Source organism: Bacillus rossius, chromosome 2 (genome assembly GCF_032445375.1).
Source record: "Bacillus rossius redtenbacheri isolate Brsri chromosome 2, Brsri_v3, whole genome shotgun sequence".
In the NCBI taxonomy this organism is placed as follows: Eukaryota; Metazoa; Arthropoda; class Insecta; order Phasmatodea; family Bacillidae; genus Bacillus; species Bacillus rossius.
This window is the reverse complement of record NC_086331.1, coordinates 90,268,618-90,290,452: the sequence shown is the minus strand read 5'-3', so window position 1 is coordinate 90,290,452 and position 21,835 is coordinate 90,268,618. Positions and strand designations below refer to the sequence as shown.

Below are 21,835 nucleotides of genomic sequence, written 5' to 3'. Positions count from 1 at the left end.
AAAGCTACGCCTCCGCCTCTATTTTGTTCTCTATCGCGCCTATAAACTGTATAGTTTAATATTGTGAGTCGATCTGTCGGCCGCAAATGCGTCTTATTAATAGCAGGTATTTTGATTTTATATTTTTCCAGGAGGTAAATGAATTCCGGTAATTTATGTTTAATGCTGCGTGCATTCCAGAATAAGAGGGAATGAAACTTAAACCTATCGGCCGGGGTTGTTATGCAACTCGGGGCATTTCTAGTTGCTGCCATATAGCTTGGCAGCTAGGGATTGGAAGAAGTCCATCATTGCCTGGGCTTTTTCCGTGAGGGAGACGGTCGGGTCACACCATATAACCATGAGCATGGGGACAATGGTTGCTGCCAGATTTTCGTCTGTGTTAAAAGTGCGCAACTGATCGAGAACTTTTTTTTAAGTCGGCCAGCCCTGGTTTCAGGGCTGGCTGTTCTAGGGGCGTGGGTGGTGCAGTTGGCAGCACTGGTGCTGCGTCTACCGCCATGCTTACCACAGGTGCATGTGCTACCTGTGGTCGAGTGAGCGTGGGCGTTCGCTTCGCCGGAGCTGGGGCAGCCCTAGCAGCCACAAGCTTGTCCTGGGCAGGCTGTTGGGGCTTGTCTGGCCCAGGCTGCGAAGGCCTGTCCTGGGGGGGACGTGGGGGCTTGACCTGGCCATTTTGGGCACGTAAGATATTTTTTGAACCCCTGTTTTCGCTTCCAGGCGTTATTGACTAGCACTGGGTAGTTCAGCTCATTGTAGCTGGGCTCGCAGTGCTGCTCGAGGGGCGCGAATCGGTTGGTACTTGCCTGTTGCAGGTACTGTCCGAAGCTCTGGGGTGGAGGGTACCTCGGAAGGCCCCAGAGATTCGGCCGCGGGGGACCGAAGTAGCCCTGAGTGGCTAGCTGCTGCGGTTGCGGCTGGGGCTCTGTTGCGGCCCGTCTGTTATCTCGCAAGTCGCTTGAAACGATTAATATTTTTTCTAACCTAACTAAAAAACTAAGTGTATTGGGAGGGGTATGGGTTAGGGAGAGACTAAGTGCGTCTTAGGCCGAAGCCTATACGCTCTAATCATGCAGGTGTTAAGCCATGCAGGAGAGGTAGCATACATCATGTGCTAGGAGGGGGATTGGCCAGCCATGGCAGCATTTGGCGCCATGACTAACTCCCCTCACTGACTATTCTAGACTAAATATAGATAAGTTGGGCCCAGGTAAACCCTGCATAGATACAGGGAAAACCCTGAGCACTTACATGCGGGATGCAAAAATTACATGCATTAATAACAAGCAGGTTGGTTACAGGAAACAGAAGTATGGTTCCGGAAGAAGAGTGGGACAGAGTAGAAATAAACTACTAAGCAATGGGCGGGAACTTGGACTTTTCTGTCCAAATTGGTTTTTGGGCTTAACTAGTTTCTGACTTGAATAGGACGGAGAATAGGATGCGAACGGTGCAGAGAACTTGTCGGGCCTCGGTACCTTGAGCGGGCTTCACGCTCAGGTTGAAACCTGCCAAGCTGCACGGTTAGACGGGTCTCGGCGGTAGGGACCCACCTGCGCCTGACGCCCTCCGACTTGCGGGCCATTTGCGCAAGAAAATAGGGTTCTTTCAAGTACGTAATAGTTTAAATACTTTTGTAATTCAGTATATTTTGGACAGTGTTATATACGTATTGTATGAGCTGTGTAAGTAATTTTTTTGCTGGTATAATTCTTTCCACGCTTTAGTTTGACAGGGTATATATTTGTCACGTATTATTATTTTTTGATAAACTATATCACAGCCCACCAGGGAGTAAATGTGTCGAGTTCAAATAAGAATAAGCTATTTAAAAATAAGTATAAACAATTCCCGTTCGTAAAATACTAATTGTTTTTATTTTCACTTTGTGACAATATGGTAATAATGTAAAAAATTAATTTGAGGAAGGTCTGTGCCGATAAGTACTATATTTGGGGTTCTGAAAATCTTAATATAACATTTTATGGTGTGATAATTTCAACAGTGAATAATATTTGTTATTAATAATTTATTATTGATTGATCAATATTTATTGATATCCCGAAGAGTAATTTAGAAATGAGTAATAATTTTGCTAGCTCATGTTTATTTAGAAAAATGGTCTTATTCTCTCTTTTTCTCTCGATGCCGTTTTACCCCTTACGATATTCTTAAGAAACGAGGTTTGAATAGCCAAAGAAGTTATCATATCAATGTATCGTAATAAAGTGGAGCAGACAGCGTTGTTACGAGAGTTCTCATTTAGTTTATCTTAGTTTGTCAGAACTTTTGTACGCTCTGTATCCTGGCTACCATTACGCTGTTTTAAAAAAAGAAGCTTAAAACCATTCAATCGGAAGATTTTATTGTAATCCACGTGGTTTTAAGTATAAATAGATACATTTCATTTTAAATATTTTCTGCTATTCTATAAATTACTTTAATTGGTGTATATACAAACACAACATGTTCTTTGTTTCCTATACAGACTAATTTTCTTGCGATATTCATCAGTCATATATAAACACAATATTCAAAATATAATTAATTACTTTTAATGATGATGATAATAGATTTTTCAAATTAAGCTGCTGCCTTACATGACAAATTTATAAAGAACAGTTGAAAATTTATTTGTATTTGGATGTAAGCATGTAAAAAATCTTAATTTTTAAATTAGATAATAAAATAATATGTTTAAACCCAACGCGCAAGGAAAAAAACAATACACTATAAAAAAACTTAAAAAAATCAATGGATTCACTTATTTTTGATTGGTAGACTTTTTGGTTATATCACAGCATAGCCACTACATTCTGAAAGTAGTCTTATATTTGGCCTGTATGCCTTTTTTATGGACTTATATCTGTGTTAATTTTTTTGAGCTCTTCAAAGCATTGGGGTAATAATCTTGAGTTTACACTCTAGTAAAACTTCATTTATATAACATGCAATAAGTATTATTAAAAAATACTAATATTTTCATTAATTCTCCAAATTTCTAAATAAATGGATCTATTATGGTTAATCTAACTTATATAACATTTTTAATGCAATACAGCATTAATTAAAATTATATTTGTGTCATGTTAACGTTAGAAATATTGTCACTTTAAAAAGATTATCAATACCCTTACTTCGTAACATTGAGCTGATTTAGAGAGGTACCATACAATGATGTGATCTGATAATAAAAAAATCATAATCAATTTAAGTTAAAATCATAATAAAATTTTGTTCTAACTGTTTAAAATTTATTTATTTGGTAGTCTTAGTGATTTACTTTAAATAAGTTTACAAGAATATTATAATTTCGTAATGCGTTTTTAGTTGTTTTTCTGTATGGTCCCCGAAAACGTTGCATTACTTAAAAAATATTTGTAACCAAACACAGAAGTTTCAAAACATTATGTTATACATGAAAAACCACTAAAGGAATAGTCATTAAAATCATTTTACAATTTAAGATGTATATTGGTTTTCTATCAAAAAACCAATTCATTGCACACCTTTGTCACCCTCTTCTGAACAGATGCTACTGCACCAAAAGCTCCTCTGCTACTGGAAAGTCAAGCTAGATTAGGATGTAGGTGGCTTCATTGTGTAACATTGTGTTTATTTTCATATGCAATCAGCTCCTTGAATAGACTCGTTTTCGAGCAACAACAAAAATATTGAACTTATAAATAGTTCGGTGACGGGAGGTGATGGGAGCTGACGGGAAGTGTGTGACCCGTGTGTTCCGCAGGAGCATGTTCGACCGCCAGGACAGCCTACGCTCCGACTACGAAAGAGACAGTCGCTATGGCATCGTGCAGCAGGCTTCCATCGAGAGCACGGACTCCCGGCTTTGCTACCTCACTTCCTCGGAGGTGAGTGTTCGCTGCTGCTTCCTGTTCGCATGATCACAGCTGCCAACGTCGGGGGACTCATCCATCTGCGAGAAGCTGCTTCCTGTTAATAACCCAGCTGCCGAATATTGTTTGACTTTCTCACCGGTGAGTGGATCGTACTGCGTCCTGTTCACGTGAACGTAGCTGCCATTGTCAGTAGTATACCTCGGTGAAGGCTGCTTGCTGTTAGTATGTACACAGCTGCCGATAACTGTTGACTTCGTCGGATTTTGATTGGTTGGCGCTGCTTCTTGATCACATGCATATAACTGTCCAAATATGCTGTCTTAATTGACAGCATGTGGTTTCCACTGCTTGCTGATCGCATGTGTTCATCTGCTGATATCGGGTAACTCCTTTGGAGGTGAGTGGTTTCCGCTGCTTTATCTTCACATGCAAAAGTAAGCTGTTATACTTTGTTGCATATTTTTGCGAAAACCTTATTCCGTAGTCTCTATGGACGGGGAATCAACACAATTGTTCAAATGTAACAACATACGGATAATTACTCAATAGTGTAAGTATTGTTAATATTTTGTCATACAAATCTTTAATCGTAACCGTGAATGCATTTGGTTTATTAAACACTTATGATTTTTTTTAAATTTTACATATGTAGTAGAACTACCTGATGCAATCCGTATGCTTTCGAGAATAAACTTAACGGACTTTGCAGGAACCCATATAAGCTACTTAAGAAAAAAGGTGTTTTAAAGACTATGAATTGGCAAGTTTCTTCCCACTAAACAAAGACAGGACTTATTCATAAAAGAGAAGGAGCTGCCCTATTATCATTGTTCTGTTCGAAGTGTTCAGTCTGAATGCGCGGCGCGAAGTCTCTGTCCCTTTTCTATACTACTGTGAAGATTTCGTCGATATTTGGTGTCTGCCTAAGGCAAGCAGTTTGTGTTCGTGTGTGCCAGGAAGACACACTTTTGATTTGAGGGTTCTATGATGGCACACAAATCTGCACCCCGCCGACAACGGAATTTCAAGTGACGTCGTCTATGCGTCGGTAGCCCCCGCTGAAGAAATGACCCCAGCGAGTGATTGTATCCATTTTACCGGCCGTCGTCCAGCATGAACCTACTTTCAATGTATAGTAAAAACTGTTATCGGCTGTGAACGCATTTATTTGCAAGAAATTTTAACTGCAAATGTCTCTCCCGGACTTGAACTTTGTCCAGATATTTTTAAAGGCCTTTTACACGTTTGTTAATAAACTTTTATAGGAACTATGATTAAGTTGAGAGTAACGAAAAAAAGTTTAATTTAAATATAAAAAGGGCGGTGTCAAATCAATATGATATTGTAATTGGATTTGAAAGCCCAGCTGTAAAAACTTTATTTCTTTTTAATAAAGTATTTATATTTACGCAGCCCTTTTGTTGAAGGATGTCAATTTTATTGGAGTTTTATTAGCCAATTTCATTTTTTATGTGTTAGTTTGTAGTATTTTAATCAGAGTGCAAGCTTTTAAAGTTCCTAAATTTAATTTTTGGCATTTAGTAATGTTTAGTAATTTTTACTGTACAGTCAATTTATTGTCTTTGTATACTTAATATATCTTTAGTCAACAGTAGTATAGAATAGCCGGTACAAACCGATCTCTAACGTCACGGCGGTCATCTTGGAATATAAATTCCTATAAATTCCTCAAACGTGACTCCAAATTCCTTTAAATTTCCCTATCTCGAGGGATATATATTTTGAGATATATTTTTGTCTATCTTCGCCAAAATGTTTGAAAATATTAATGATTTTTATTCGGTTCATATTTGCTTATGTACTCTTTCATTTCATTCGGTCCCATTTACGTCAAACAATTTAGTATAGTTTCTATATGCTTGGACCAAAGTAAATTGCTATCATGACCTACGTATGTGAATGTAGTCACATCAAAGTTGTTTCTAGGGTCGATTAGGAGGGAATTTAAATTTTTCACATGTTAGCGCGCCTGCGACCAATGTTATAGGTTGCATGGCAAGCAGTGCCGAGTTGCGGGTTGCCAGCTTCCTGTACGACTAGGGGCTGAGGTCGAGTTTCTCCCACTGGAGTGTTATGTGATTGCCCAAGTGACATCTGCGACTGCAGTCCTGATTGGCCAGCCAGACCCGCTGAAGTAACTGCAGTACTGTGTTGTTGCCAAATATAGCTTATAAAGAGCTGTGTGACAAGAAGAAGGCAAAGAGAGGAGCTGTTTTATTGAAGTGAAACTTCTAATGCGACTTCCAACAAGGTTGCGTTAAACGTTTAACGCTCCTGGGGAGGGGGAATAGAAAAAGACAGAGCGAGAGTGAATGCGTGGCACTCGAACGCATGCGCGAGCGTTATCAACGAGTAGCGTCCAATATTACAACGCAAGAGGGAGAGAGAAAGAAAGATACACAAAGGTATAAAGTAGGAGAGAGAAAGGGAGTGAGTCGGTAGATCCCAAGCACATGCGCGTCATATTCTTGCTATGCAGCGAAGTAAACAGTGTGAGCGTCGTGAAAACCAAAGTGGGAACTACCATTGATGCAGTTTTTGCAAGAAATATTGAAAAAAATAGACTCAAACATTTCGTATCTTACTTTAGTTATCATAATCCCATTGTAAATGTTATAGATTTGGATATTTCTCCACTCGAAAATGATAATTAAAAGATGCGATCAATTGTGAATTGTAAGCAATGTTAATAAAGTTTGTTTTAAAGAAACAATATTATTTCACTAAAAATCAAATTTCTACCCCTTCCTATTTTCATTTCCACATTACGAAGTTTCACTTCTTCCACGCGGAGAGACTGCACGCACTGTTTTTTTTTATATTTTGTTTATGTACAGTGTTTACATGTTGGAGAAAAATATCAGTCCCACGTTAGGCTTTTCTGTAAAATAACTACTTGAAGCATTTTGTTACACATGGTTGAAAATTTTTATTTTTTTATAATAATACTGATTAGAGTGGGTAAATAAAATAGCTTTTTTCCTTAAACAGCTGTGATTTGGTAACACGCTTCCTAAAATAAGAAGAAAACCATGTAAAAATATAAAATATCATATAGTTCGTAGAAATAAAGGTAATATTATATACATTTTAAAAATATTCAATTTGTCGATATCTTTCTACAAAATTTTAATACGATGCGAGACCGGAAGATATCAAATAGACTATATTTTTTTTTTGCGTCGGTTATATCGTCATAGGAGGCATAATGTCCGCTCTATAGTGCTTCAACAAAAAGATCGTACATTTTTTCTACCCATTCTAAAACTAATAATATCAGTTAATACACTTTTTTTAGCCTGTTGTTTCCGAGCTTTTACTATGATTTAGTGTAAAACTTCTCATTGCGTGCTACCATTTAGATGGTTTTAAGATTCAGTGTCAGGGTCCAGGGGTTAGTAGGGAAGGCAGAAGCGAGGGTTTTCGCTCTTGGCTGCCCGTGTGTTCTCGTATCTACTCTGCTGAAGTTGAGACAACCCCGGGTGCTTTGTAGGAAGTAATGATTCTGTGCTGGCGCTGTATACATTTCAGAAAACGTTAATATTTTCAAATATCTCATATAAGTTAAAAAAACTATTCAATTACTATAAAGATTTTTACTAGGAAATGTAATAAATTATCTTTATTTTACATAAAGCATTATTTTATAGATCATACACACGATTTTTTTAACAGCACAGTACCAAAACACAAAATTTTAAGTAGAAAACAAAAATTTAATATCACTTACAAAAAATTCATAAAATATCACTTCATTATATTTTAATGAGAAAATTTTACTGAGCTTGCTAGATTATTTCTATATTGAACGTCTAAGTAGGCAGAAATAAGTAAGGTAGCTAACTTCTGTAATTTTGAGGAAAGCTGCACATTCAAACCTAAAACAATTTAAGAAATGATTGAACAATAGAGTATAATTTTTTTTTAATTTTTGCAATTTTGTTTCCAGATTAGGTGAAGATTCACTGACTGACATTTTATATAAAGGAAATAAAATTTAATATCTGCAAGTCTTGTAAAAATCAACAGAAAAGCCATTCAATGGAACAAAATAAATTAATAGTTTTTCTTATAATAAACACTGTATAGGTCCAAAATTTACATGCAGGTTTAATTCTTGTAAATTAAGATTATTTTAATTTTCTATTTTTGATATATAAAAGTTTCAATCAATTTTATAAGTGGTAATCTGGTAGTCAAGGTTTTACCGTCACAAACGAGTTGCATTTGATTAAATTGTTGAAACTCTTAGCTGGGTGCTACGTCTCCTTGAGTATCGATGAGTTTATTGTTTTCAAGCTATCAGTTTTCAGGCTTTAGAATGTTTCATGACATTTTAACCGCATATAAATTTTTTAATATTATTTTATTAGAAACTAGTTTAAAACCTGCGGCTTCGCTCACGCAATTTCAGCGCATTGCTAAAATCTTACCTTTTAAAGAAAAAGTATTTCATTTATTACAATCTTATTTAACAGAAAAAGATTCAATAAATATTCAGATGCATAAAATATTTATTTCATAGCAAAACCGTTTAAGAATTATATTTGTTAAATTGGATATTGGAAGGCATTTTTAATTTTTGGTATAGATAAGTATTTGATTTTAAAACTTCGGTTTTATAGTGTTCGAGTATGTATTTTACCTTGATGAAATCACACCTACCTCGTATTCGTTTCATGAGGTGGACAATTTAAAAAATTGCTAAACAAACACCTATTTCATTTTAACTATGATTATTCCATCGCTTACACTAACACTTTCAATTACTATGGTTTAAGCTATATATATTATCTTTTAAAACTAAATGTACTTTATTTCAACGTTTAAAAAGCAAAACTACAACAAATTATAAAAACTGTTTCGTATATTTAGCATTTTAATAAATTTTACCACATTCCTAACAGCCTGCTTGTTTAGCTTCAGAGATATGACTTATAAAATAAAAAAATTGAACGCCATTTCACACCTTTTTGCGGTCGATTACGGAAATATGGTAAAGGTTAAAACATGATATTAAATCATTGTTTTGTACGTTATTTTTGCTCTGTTTCTTACTTTCATCTTAATTTGCTTGGATATATGATTTATTATTATAAAAACTAACGTACCCCCGTTTCACTGCTTTTGGGGTCAAATATCGAAAAATGTTAAAAGTACTCTACGTAATTAATTATTTTCGTCATTTATGCTAAAATTCTTAAATACAACTTTGTTTTCTATGGAGTTATGAATTTTTTATGATAAAACGTAACTTACTCCCTTTCACACACTTAATAGACGACATCTGGAAAGTTAAAAAAATACAATTTTTAACTATATGTGCTTAATGTTAATTCTTAATTTATAACTATTAGATTAGGTAGATTCGGAAACATGGATTTTTTTCTTTAAACAAAACTTAACCCCTTTATACCCCTTAAGGACGGAATCTTGCAAATACGTTAAATAATAATTAAATTGTTTAATATTATGGCCATTAATTTACGTCTTATTTAATTAGACTTACCCCGTTTTCACCCACATTAAAAGCCGAATTTCCATAAACACACAAAAAAAGCAATACGTAAATCTAGATAATTTTTTTTGTATCTAACTTCAAATTTTCATTGAATTTACCAACTTTGGGGTTTTAAATACATATCGCAAACTGGTTAAATAGGAGTTGGTACATTTCGCATGTTTATTGATGGTACTCAAAATAATTAATTATGCTTAATTTATTTAAAAATATATAATTATTAAACTTAAAACCAAACTACCCATATTCACACCTCAGGGGTTGCATTTTGCAAAACAGTATAATTGTGGCTGGTAGTTTTCTTATGTTTATTATTTTCATGAAAATATGTGACCAGCCCTCTGGCCAAAATATGTTTTTGTAATTATAGTTTTGTAAATAACCTTTTTTAACATTTAAAATTTGTTATTTTAATAGCTAGTTTAGTTTTAATTATAATTTATTTAATTAATGCTCTTGTTGTTAATAATTCTATTCACTCGCTGGGGAGTTGCGCGGGGAGTGCGTAACGAGTTTACTCGAGTTGTGACTTTGCGGGACAATTTGTAATATAAGTGGAAGTTGGCAGCCCTGGAAGACGGTGTGTGCGTGTGTTTTGCAAATACGTTGGCATTCGGAGTCCGCGGCTGGTCGAGATCAGACCTCACGAGTGCTGCGCTCGCGGCGCGCGAAGTTAAATAGACCCGACGCACACTGGTCCCAAATCCTAAAAAGCTGGCCAAAAGTCAATGCCTTTATCAATTTCGATGAAAATTCGTATCTGGGGGTTTTAAAGGTCACTGATTATAAATACAAAGTATAATTAAGAAAAAATCAAAATGGCGACTATATCATTGCTATCATAGATATTGTCAAAAGACGCTGACACGTATCATAAACTGAAAAAAAAGCAAACGTTATATAGACAAAAAATTCGGGAAAACGTCACTCTCTGAACAATAAATTCTGTGTGTAAGAGTATCAAAGGTTGCTGATAACGAAAATGAACTTAAAAATAATAAAATGCATTTGATGACTATGATAATTAATCAAATAATTGCAAATTGTAATACTTTAGATATTAAGGTCGAGAAAAGAGATTACTAGAATAAAGTAATTAATATCTAATAACTATTACAATGATAATTAACATTATTTCCATTAACATTTTACCTTCTCTCAGTCGCTATCCGACGAATGTTTTGAAGATTAATTGTCATCACCACCACTACCATCGTCGCTTGCATCCATCGAAGAGCTATGAATACTTGATTCTGCAAATCATGGCCGATCCAAAAGTTCAATTGCGTGTGCGGTAATGATTGAAGTTTTTTTGGAGGAAGTTTACGCAAACTGGAGATCAGTGGATCTGACGTTACCAAAAGCATGCATAAAATGTCTTCCATTTTTTAATTCGGTCACATTATCGCACAAAATCTTCTCTGAATCTTTTTATGTACTAGTTACACGACTCTTGAGCTTCTTCAGACATTTATCCGATAGTAATAATCAAAGAATCTATAATTTTGTGACCGTGAATAAGAATTTTATGGACTGTTTTAGGCATAAAATACCATGGATAGAGTTCGACCAATTTACGTGCAGTATCTTCAGTGTAGTTCTGAAACGTTTGTACATTTATTTCAAAACCACAAGAAATTGTTTGCAATATAACATGAAATCGCTTTATCAATTCTTCATCAATTCCCGTTATTGAAGCCTAAATTTTAGAATTTTTGAAAAAACGCCGAGCTGTATTTCCATTTGAATTTCCATATCCTTGTTTTGGTTGATCAACAGTAAGCCCTAATTTGTCACGAAAACCTTGTTGTATGTATTTTTTTCTTCTCTCAACACTTTCCTTATCGTCCTTGCACCCTTGCTACTTTTCTATTTCTAATTTGTAACTCACGTGCAAACAACATTCAAAAAACCGTATCCAAGCATGCAGTGGCGATATTACGAATTCGAAGTGATCCTCATTGATGGGTTTTTGTAAAATACTTTCGATATCATTAAATTCTTTTGATGTAGCTTGACAAAGGTAGCAACGCATACTCGACGATGAATTTGTTATAACATTACAAACTGTACTATCTACCATTGTTAACACAAGTTTGAAATTGATGTTAAATTGTTTTCCATCCATTACAGTTTGAAAGGGCGCAAGGTTTCTTTCTTGCATTTTGATACTATCAACTTCGTGTCTGGTAGCTTCGGCAGTTTCTTGCATAAATTGAATTTTAATTGGGCGACAAAATCTTGGCGATGAAGGTCGAGGATTTTTCCAAATAATGAAATGTGAACTGACTTTATCATAGATTTGCAACGGAACGAGCGAAATAAATAAAATGTTGGCATCCGATTTACGGCCATATTCATCGCTAAATGTTTATTTGTAGATGCTTTGACCAGAAGTGCCATCACATCCCCATTTGCATACTAATTCTAAATTAAACTTCGTTTTCAGGAAGAATTTTAACTACCTCTGATTGTACCATTAAAATTCTTTCAACTTTATGATTTAACAATGCTTGAAGTGTAACTGTAGCTACACTTTTAGTTACAGAAACTTCTGAATTGTCCGGGTAACTCTTCTTTTTAGAATCCAATAGGTACATATTTATAAGGCGGGTACAATTTACAATATTTTTCTACGCTTAAAGAACGTATTCCTTGATACTGACTTTTGGACTGTTTATTTTCTATAACAAATGATGATAATGCTTCGTTGCCTGACCGTGTATTCTCTGTAACACGTTGCATAGCTTTCTGGTAGGTACTTTGATGCTTTTGATGGACTGCCTTCTGTGACATCCTTAATTAATTTCGAAGCATTACATTTCCTGAAGCCCGGAGACCCATTTGAGTAGTGTAGGCCAGTGCTTTGACGCTATGTTCTCGAACCTTGTCTGTCTTCCTCCGTTTTGACCGTTCACTCAAATCGACCCAACTTGACGAAGGACGCCCAAATGTTTTGTTTGCGGAAGCCTCCGCAACTTTATTTTCAATTGTGAAATATACAGGAACGTTGAGCCAATTATCGAATTTTTCGAAGAATTTTCTTTCAATTCTATTAACCTGTTTCCACTTTTTTCTAAACTTCGATATCAATTTCGCAATGACATCTTTTAAATTTTTTGGCAAAATGTATTGATGTCTAAACTTTTTCACAACCTCTGTTTCAACAATTTCATTCAAAATGTTAATATTTTCATTTAATACAGTGGTTGTTACAAATAGAAAATTTCCTTTCTCGTGCAAGACATTTTTTTGGTATCGTTTGCAGATTCTGAAAATTAAGAATTAAAGGTTATTAAAAAATATTTTTACCAATATTATTGTAAATAATATTTCATAAAAACAACGCAAAACTGAATGTGAAAAATGCGGGTTTAAAAGCGCATCCATATCATCGAATAAAAATCATAACAGAAGCCAAAGCTGCAACTAGATGCAGCTAATTTTTGACATGTTTAAAAAATATTAATGATCTACATATGCCATTTGGTTTCAGAGTGGGATCTTGTGGGACTTTTAACTTATGGCTTTTATTAAAAACGTATTCTTCAAAAGGGATATAGAAATCACGTCTTCATTTATTATTAACTTTTTATTAAAATAATTAATAATATTAATTAAGGGCAACACATATGAAATGTACTTACGTTCTGGAGAATAATCCATTTTGCAGAATCCTAATCGGTTCACTTTTCACTTTTTCTATACGTTTTTGAACTTGAGGAATTTTTGGGTGCGTCACACGCTAACAAAGCGACACGCTCGACGCTTCGAAACAAACTAAATTCCTGAGCCAGGTAAGGACCCTTACCCATCCCTAACGGTGTTAATACGTGCTAGAGGTACCACTACTACTATTCCAACAGTCAAATGTTCCTAGAAAGAACTTTTTTTTTTCGACTTTTGGCCAGCTTTTTTTGGGATTTGGGACCAGTGTGCGACGCGACGTCTGTTGGCTGTATAGCAATGCTCGGGCATGAAGTGGACAAGTACACGAGACCTGGATTGAAAGACGTTGAGCTTCGAGCACGTATTGCTTGACTGTTGCGGTTAGACTAGACTTATTTATTGCAGGCAGCAAGGAATTGTAATGCCTGTTTTGAGAAATAGCTACGAGTGTGTTTGGTGCGCCCACGAAGGAAACTGTAAGTACAGCTTCTCCGATTATTCTGGTTGTTGGTTGTGAGAAATGGAAAGAAACTCCGTCATCATTATTCAGCTTACTTTTCGTGAAGAGGACTAAATTTTTAAAGTGGTAGGTTTGCGCACTCTTCTAGCGTTTTTCTTAATATGGTAAATTGCTGTATTTTTTGAATAGTAATTTTTGTATTTATTTTTAATGTAACTTGCGTCATATATTTTTGTAGGTTTTAGGGACTGCCGGCAGTGGAGGGATAGTCCTTAAATAATAAGTTTGTAATATTATATAATGGATTTGTTTTGCTAGCAGTCAATTTTTGTATAACTATATAAATATATACATTTTTTAATTTGTACCTTATCTTTTTGCGCTTAATCGAATATCTACCATCAGATTTTCTGGAGCATTTACGTTTGTTATGGATACCAAATTTTTCGTGTAAGTATTACGTAAAATAAAAACACAGTTCATATGATTAATAAAATCTTTTATTTCAAAATTATTAATTTTAATTAAAAACTTAGAAAATCTCAATAAAGAAAATACACTGCCTGAATTTTATCTCCACGTAAGGAAGAACCAACAACTTTCTAGCATACATCGAAATAATTTCTTCTATTATATACATATCATTTTGTAATAGAAAAAAATATTTTATTAGCTTCATACATTATGCTTTTCAGAGACAAAGCCCCTGAAAAACATTACCTTGTTAACTTTAAAGCACTAACTGGCAGAACTACTATCGCAACATATATTTCAGGATGACATAGTAACAGATGAGAAATATTTAGCTCTTAAGCATTCTCCAAAGACTTGAGAGTTTTCTGATGCACAAGTACCGTGACCAATACTCAGGTCCTTCCTTGGAATTTCCGTCATTTTCTCCCTGGTTTATTAAGCTTTGACTTTGAAAACAATGTATGTTCCCATTTCGAGAACTGAATTAAGAAAAATAATTCTTCTTATAGGCCGTGCGTATATTGTTTTAAGAAGCTCCCCGTGCTTCCTGAAACATTTGAAGCCATTGCAAACAGCGAAGGGATTTCCTTTCCTTGCCCTCCCCCTATCGCCCAGGAAATACAGGTTTCAACCCGTGAAAAGCTATCCAGTGCTGAATTTTCGCACAGGGGTTGAGTCGAACTATGCTTCGAAACATACCGAAAGTTTACCGCTAGACCGTGTGTGTATCACCGAAAACTTGCCGTTAAGTCTTATGTGGCAGTGACTTACATAACTTCATTAAAATACTTCCCATTTACGTAATTTTTAACGTAGACTCTCCATTAACTTAACAAAACAAATCTTTAAATGCTATTAAACACATCTATGTAAGAAATTCAAATTGTTAATATTAAAGATAAGTTATAAAACAACTAACTTATGAAATGAATTTTTTATCTTAGTCAAAAACATAAAAACGCTATTCACATAAAAATAAAGGGTTCGACGTAATAATCACTTCAACAAAAATTGTATGAATACTGCTTAACCTTTATAGTGACATATTTTTCAAGAGGCTGGCGTAATATACTGAATCACTAGAGCGTTCAGACCGTAGTAGTGTTGCGTAAGTACTGGCACAGTGAAACAGCTGCAAGAGCTAGGGTGATAAACGCTCTCAAGAAATCGAGGTGTTTTTATCTCTCGAAAATTTTTCCCAAGCTGAAATTTAGTTCACTGGTACAACCAATGTTTTTTAGTAACACGTTATAAGTTTACCTTCGCAAAAGTTGTTCATCACACCGATAACGTGCAGTTAAGTCATAAATAATAGCTTCTTGCAGCGATTACAACAATGAATTCTGTAAACGTAATTCTTATAGTGAACATTCAGTATACTAAACCAAAAATAATCTACAAATTTATTCCACATAACAAATTTGAAAAAAAAAATGTTTCAAACTGTTTTACTGAATATGCAACATATTTAATGATATGAAAAAAAGATTTTATCCAAATTCACAGAGAATAATAATACAAATTTCTTAAACATGAAAAACTGGACGTAAAATTTCTTATAAATTTTGAAATTTTTCCTGTAAAAATCTGATGAAATTGACTGAATTTCAAGATGGTGACCGTAACGAATAGTGAAATGATGGCGATAAAAGTAAAGGGTTTTGATCTCAGAAGCTTTGGACGGCTAGCTTTTAGGAATTTTCTAGATGTTTACATTTTACAGGAATAAAATTTGATATTTTCCTTCAACATAGGAATTTTTCTCTCGAAATAGGGTAATTTCTAGGAATTTTTAGGAATTTTGATTTTTTTTTTTGGGGAATTTCGAGGAATTTGACACCATAAATGGCAACCGTGATGTCACAATCCAATATAGCGGAAAACAAAATGGCGTATTGAATGGGCCTCTGCGATCAAGGTCAAGGTCGAAAGTCAAGTTAAAGTTTACCCAAGATGTCAGCTGTGACTTTAGAGGTGGCCGTGACGTCATAGTTGGGTTGGCACCTCGCACCTAGGTCCGGACCCAGGTGCAGAACCGGCTAAGTTATACTACTAATGTTTATGAGGTCGCCACAAAATATCTTTTAATAAAATTTACTATGCAAAATACCTTGTAGTGACCACAAAGCTGTAAATAAGTCTTCACATAATAATATATTTTTTTTAAATATTTCATAATTAATTTTTTTTGTCAAAACAAAATGTTATGTAGAGAAAATACATGGAATAACTGTCGATCAAAAAATTCTTTTTTAGAGCAGAATGATAAATAAAAGATTTTAAGTCTGTACGGCTGGTGTTACTCTACTGCTTTCTGCCACAGCGTCTGAAACTTACGCAGAGATTTTTCGCTAAATATTCTTTCTAAATTCTTTCTAAATATTCACAACATGATGGCATTATTACAATTCTTCCTAGTGAGTTATTTTCAAGCTATTAAACAAATTTATAGCATATTGCAAATGCAAATCACCCAAGATTGCACAAAGCAAATTTACCAAAATGGAACATTTTAAAGAACTGATCTAGAAGGAATCCTCAATTAGAAACTGGCAACTGCTCCACACCAGCCGAAGGGGCCAGTTAACGGCAGAAATATCAATCCACACACCAAAGTCAGTGCATCTAAATCGTAGGTTGTCGTTGCCAGAGTCACTTACTACTTCTTGGCTTCTATACTGAAGCCACGTACCCTCCACCCAATCACCCAAGTCACAGTCTAAGCTGCTGCTCCTACTGGGCAGACTCACTCTGGTTAGCCATACTCTCCTACAATCAGCGACTCGAAGGGGCCAATCACATATCGGCTGTGAAAAGCCCTATACAAATACTATAGCAGAACACCAAGCCTCCAGTTCTTAACCACCCTTGTAAATGGCTGCGACAAGTCATGCCGCAACTCACGCGGCCTCAGTCCAGAATCCAATAAGTTGTCTACGCAAATACATACTTGTTTTGTGCGCGTGCCATCAGCTTATCTTACGATTTGACAACAGCAATGTGAAACTCAGCTGACACGTGATTTTGTTTACCTATGGTATTCCAAAAGAAACGCGTGTTTGTTAAAAAAAATATATATATATATATATATACATTTTTAATTTGTACTTTCAAGGAGTAAAAATTTGTAATATCTCCTTGTCAAATAAAATAAAATAAAAAACTCTCGCCGCACTGAAGCGCGCAAGTACACATAACCTCAAAAACGGGGAAACTGTTTCCGCCGTGACACGTGGGTTCCAGGGCCGCAACTAGGGGGAGGGCAAGCGGGGCATACGCCCCGGGCGCAAAGCTGTGGGGGCGCCGAAATCGCTTGCATTGTAATTCCTACTAGTGGGTTCATGCATGGAAGTTACAGTAGCACAGAAACTGTTACATGTAGGTGCCGAAAATGCTTAAATAGCACCATTTTTCAGTGGGAGGGTCCTCAGACTCCCCGCTCTATTGGTGTGCTATGTGCAAAAAAGAGGGGGGGAGGGGCGCATGAATCAATTCATGCCCCGGGTGCCAGAGCCTCTAGTTGCTGCCCTGGTGGGTTCTTACACATTTCTGTTGGCAAACATTGCCGTTCAATGCACAAGGGGATGCGGGGACCGGGTGGCTCGCAACAAGGGCCCGTCGTGGCGAGTGAAAGGCCGCCGGCCTCGAGGGCGGACTGCGAAGATTGTCGCGGCCCGGGGCGAGTGTTTGCGCAGCGCCTCGGGCACTGGAGTGGCGCCGCGGCGAGCCTGCAGGCCGGGTCGCCATCACTTCGCGTGAGGCGGTGCTGTCCTCAACCCCTGGTTCTTCTTAGCACTTACAAACAAGCGTTCTATAACTATGGGCGTTCGGCTGTTAAGTGTGTGAGGCACCCGAATAGCTGTTTATTTAACAGCTTTGAGAATTCTAACCGACAATTTATATTTAAATCCCAGCATGAAATACGAGCACGTATTCGTGGGTTATGCGGTCTTAAATGAAACTATTTTATGCGATCTTTGACGTAAATAGCATATTTTTTAGTTCATAAGTCGTAAATTAATAAAACAATATTTATAAATCGAATCCTTTAACAAAAACGTTTTTTTTTGCAAAGGCTTCATACAAATGCTTAATTTTACTCATATAACATTAGTTTTAATGATCTAGATTCATTATAGGATTTAATTTCTCATATCTATTAAATAACACTAATTGAAGTAATAGAACCTTTGTGAAACAATTAGTTATAGTTATATATTGATTCAGTTAAAATCGCCGATGAAATAACGAAAATTAAACTGTGAAACATGCAAAACTTTAAAAATTTAAGAACTTTTGGGTAAGATGTAAGTATATATAAGGTTTGTGTGTTCACTCAAACGAGACCTTTAACGTTCGTCTTAATTGACGCAGACCGTAAGTGTACTTGAAGGAAAGCTCGTCACTGCCAAGCTTTCCCGTTTTTTAAGTCTCACCATATAACCCATGGACCGATCACATCTGGGAAAAAGTAATGTCTAGATGGGGTGAATAGTGTTTTCTTTGACTTTCACGGCCAAGTACTACTGTTTATATGTTATGTTATTCCTGTTGTCGTAAGTGTGTGACATGGTTTACGAGATGACAATTGAAGACATTTTTGGAAGTTCTAAGACACCACTTTAAATATATAACTTTTTAGGTACGTTTATGCAGTAGGAGTGTTAGAAAATTTAATTTTAGGCAATAAAACGATGTGACCAAAATGTAGCCGTAATACTTGAAAAAAAAAAAAAAAACATTTAGTGCTGGAATATTTTTATTGATACATAATAAAACTACTTACTTACTAAGTTTGCAAATACAATTTATCCACACGACAATATTAACGTAGGCTATAGAGATTGACTTGTGTATATTATCCAGGTCTGGAAACACAACTTCTAGTGAGTGACCATAACAGAGCAAGTCGAACAAAATTGTGTTAGTTACAAACAAATACCTGACTTCCTACAAATATAAAATAAGGTGTGGCCAATAGCTCGCGATAAAATTGGCAGAAATCATGACAGGAATTTAAACATCCATAGAGCTTACCAGGAACCAATATAATACGTAAATGCGGTGGTTTGAAATGGCGGGTGAGTACAAGCATTAGGACAGCCGCAAACTAAGATGCAGTGTAACGCAGGGTGAAGCGCGATGAGACATTGACGCAGATAGAAGCAAGGTTATGAAGGGTTATGCAAAGTGAAGCGGGGTGACGCAGTGTAGGATAGGGTAATACAGGCTGGCAAATGGTAAATCAGGGTGACTTAGGATGACTCAGAGTACAGCAGCGATTGATTAATTTGCGTGCAATGAGAGCTCACTTTGCAGCACTGTGTGAGACATTTTTAGTTATGTTGGGTATGCATAAACATACCTCAAGAAAAACCATATTTTTAAACAAACATTGCAGACATTTTCTGGTGCTTGGTTTTGAGTTCAGTGCATATTTCGCATACGATACCGAAATAAAAAAAAATGAATGGAATTAACTATAATGGCAACAGCAAAAACTGGTAATGGGATGGTTCAGTTCAATTTCTTGGCGACCTCATTTCAAATCTGTGTCTCTGACGTACTCTTTAAATAATCTGCATTTAAAATGAAGTAGCCTATTGTATTCTCCTTGAACTTTCGGGTTCAAAGAGTTCTTCTCGCAGCATGAAGATAGCGACCCGCGATGTCACAAAAAGCAGGAACTGTTCACGTCATGCTATGGCTTGGATCACGAATTTGTATTTCTCTCTGTGGTTCTCGAAGATCCACCGCAACTCAATTGCTCCATCCTGCTTCACCCTACACTACCCTGCGTTGCGTCACCCTGTGTTGAGCTGCTTAGTACTTACCGCTGTATAACACTACGTGACTGCATAATCCTATTTGTCACTCGGCGTCACACTGTGTCACTGTGCATCATATTGCACTTCTCTGCGTCACCCTGTATTACCATGTGCCACTCTTGGCCACCCTGCGCTGCGTTACCCTCCGTAACCTCGTGTGACACTGCGTCTTTTTCTGTCCCCTTACGTCATGCTGCGTCGTCCTTATCTCCGTGTAACACTGCATTACTCTGCATTATCCTGCATCATTCTGCATCTCTCTTCGTCACTCTGCGTCAATATTCGTTACGCTGCGTCTTTATTCGTCACTCTGCGTGACAATGTGTCACATTGCATAACACTGCGCTTCATTGCATTACCCTGCACCACTCGACGCCACCTTGAATTACCATGTCATCATACACCACCTTCCGTATCCTACATCACCTGCATAACCCTACATCACCATGAGTCACACTGCGTGACTCTAGGCCTCAGTTTTTCTCCTGACCTTTCGATTGTTAGTTCTGATCACGATAAAAAAAATATGGCATTCGAAATGTTCGGGAACCACACATAACTTAGAAACACACAACTTAGAACAGGCATAACTTAGAAACCTCTAAAAAAATCCATGTAACTTAGAACTGTCATAAGTTAGAACGATCATAACTTTGAAACACGTAACATATAAACACACAACGCAGAACCACACAACTTATAAACGTCGTAACGTAGAAAGTCAATACTTAGAACTGTCACAACTTAAAAACACACAATTTAGAACTGTCATAATTAGAAACACAAGTGGGTAGTTATAGAAAGTTCTGGTGCAGTGGCTGGTGGCATGGGATTCAGGGATTCGAGGCGGCCATCTTGGATTTCGTCACTTTCGGCGGCCATCTTTGATTTCGTCACTTCCAGGGCCATCTTGGATTTGACCTTGACCTCTGACCCCGGCGGCCACTTTGTTTTCTAGAACATTCCACCTTTTTGTTTTTCTAGAATATTTCGCCATTTTGTTTTTCTAGAACTTTCCACCATTTCGATTAGGGATGGGACGATTACAATATATCAATTCTCGATACCCAATTCTCGATTCTCTATCGATTCTCGATTCCCTATCGATTCTCGATTCCTATATCGAGCAACTGATAGGAGATTTTTTTTAACATACATAGAATTTCACTTGAATTCTGAATTAAAGAGGTTTATTTAAAGCCACACACATTTAGCAAATACTTGGAAGTTAAACAGCTTTCAGAAAAAATTCAACACTTATACAAATTGTAGAAACTGTTTTAAACTTTTAATTTATGTACATATAAAAGAAAGATATTGTAGTTCACTTTTTAACAATTAGACATCACTAGTTTTAGATCATACAAAAATTAACCCAGAGGATGAAAATTAATGTATTAAAAAAACATAGGGCCTACTCAAAACTCAACAAAATGTCACTACTGTGAACAAAACAATTTACAAGTTTTTGTTTAGAAAAACAAGCCTTCGCACAGTTTCAGGGTCTAATCGATGACGCTTTTGGTCAACTATCAGGCCAGCAGTACTGAAAAGTCTCTCAGAATACACTGTGGATGGTGGTATGCTAAGGTACTTTTTTGCCAGTTTTTTAATGTTAGGGAATTTGTAATTTTCCTTCCAGTACTTGAAAATGTCTGCAGTGGGAGGAAGAATTGGTTCCTGAAGGTAAGTGTTTATTTCATCCTTCACAGAGGTTTCCTTTGATTCACACTTGGCATCATTCATGATGTTGTTGTAAAATGCCCACATTCCATGACTCGCTGCTGGTGCTGCTGTTTGCTTTGTTTGGACATTGGGTAACTCAGGCTCTGAGCAGTTGGTTTTTGTTGCTTCTTCAATTAAGTAATTTTGTGCCACTTCAACACACTTTTGGTTAACAAACACATGGCATTTTAGTCGAGGATCAAGAAGTGTTGCTGCTGCAAACAAAATTTCTTGCTCCACTTCTGCATACCTTAAGTTCAATGAAGAAATTAGATCA

General features: G+C 36.2%; 1 protein-coding gene across 1 annotated transcript in view; it reads left to right on the top strand.

The window, feature by feature from the left end:
• Positions 1-3,760: 3,760 nt before the first annotated feature.
• LOC134529449 (protein still life, isoforms C/SIF type 2) overlaps positions 3,761-21,835 on the top strand; it is a 496,520-nt gene continuing 478,445 nt past the window's right edge. Inside the window, exon 1 of the mRNA XM_063363556.1 lies at positions 3,761-3,872. The gene's annotated coding sequence lies outside the window, so the exon portion shown is untranslated. The remainder of the gene's footprint in view (positions 3,873-21,835) is intronic.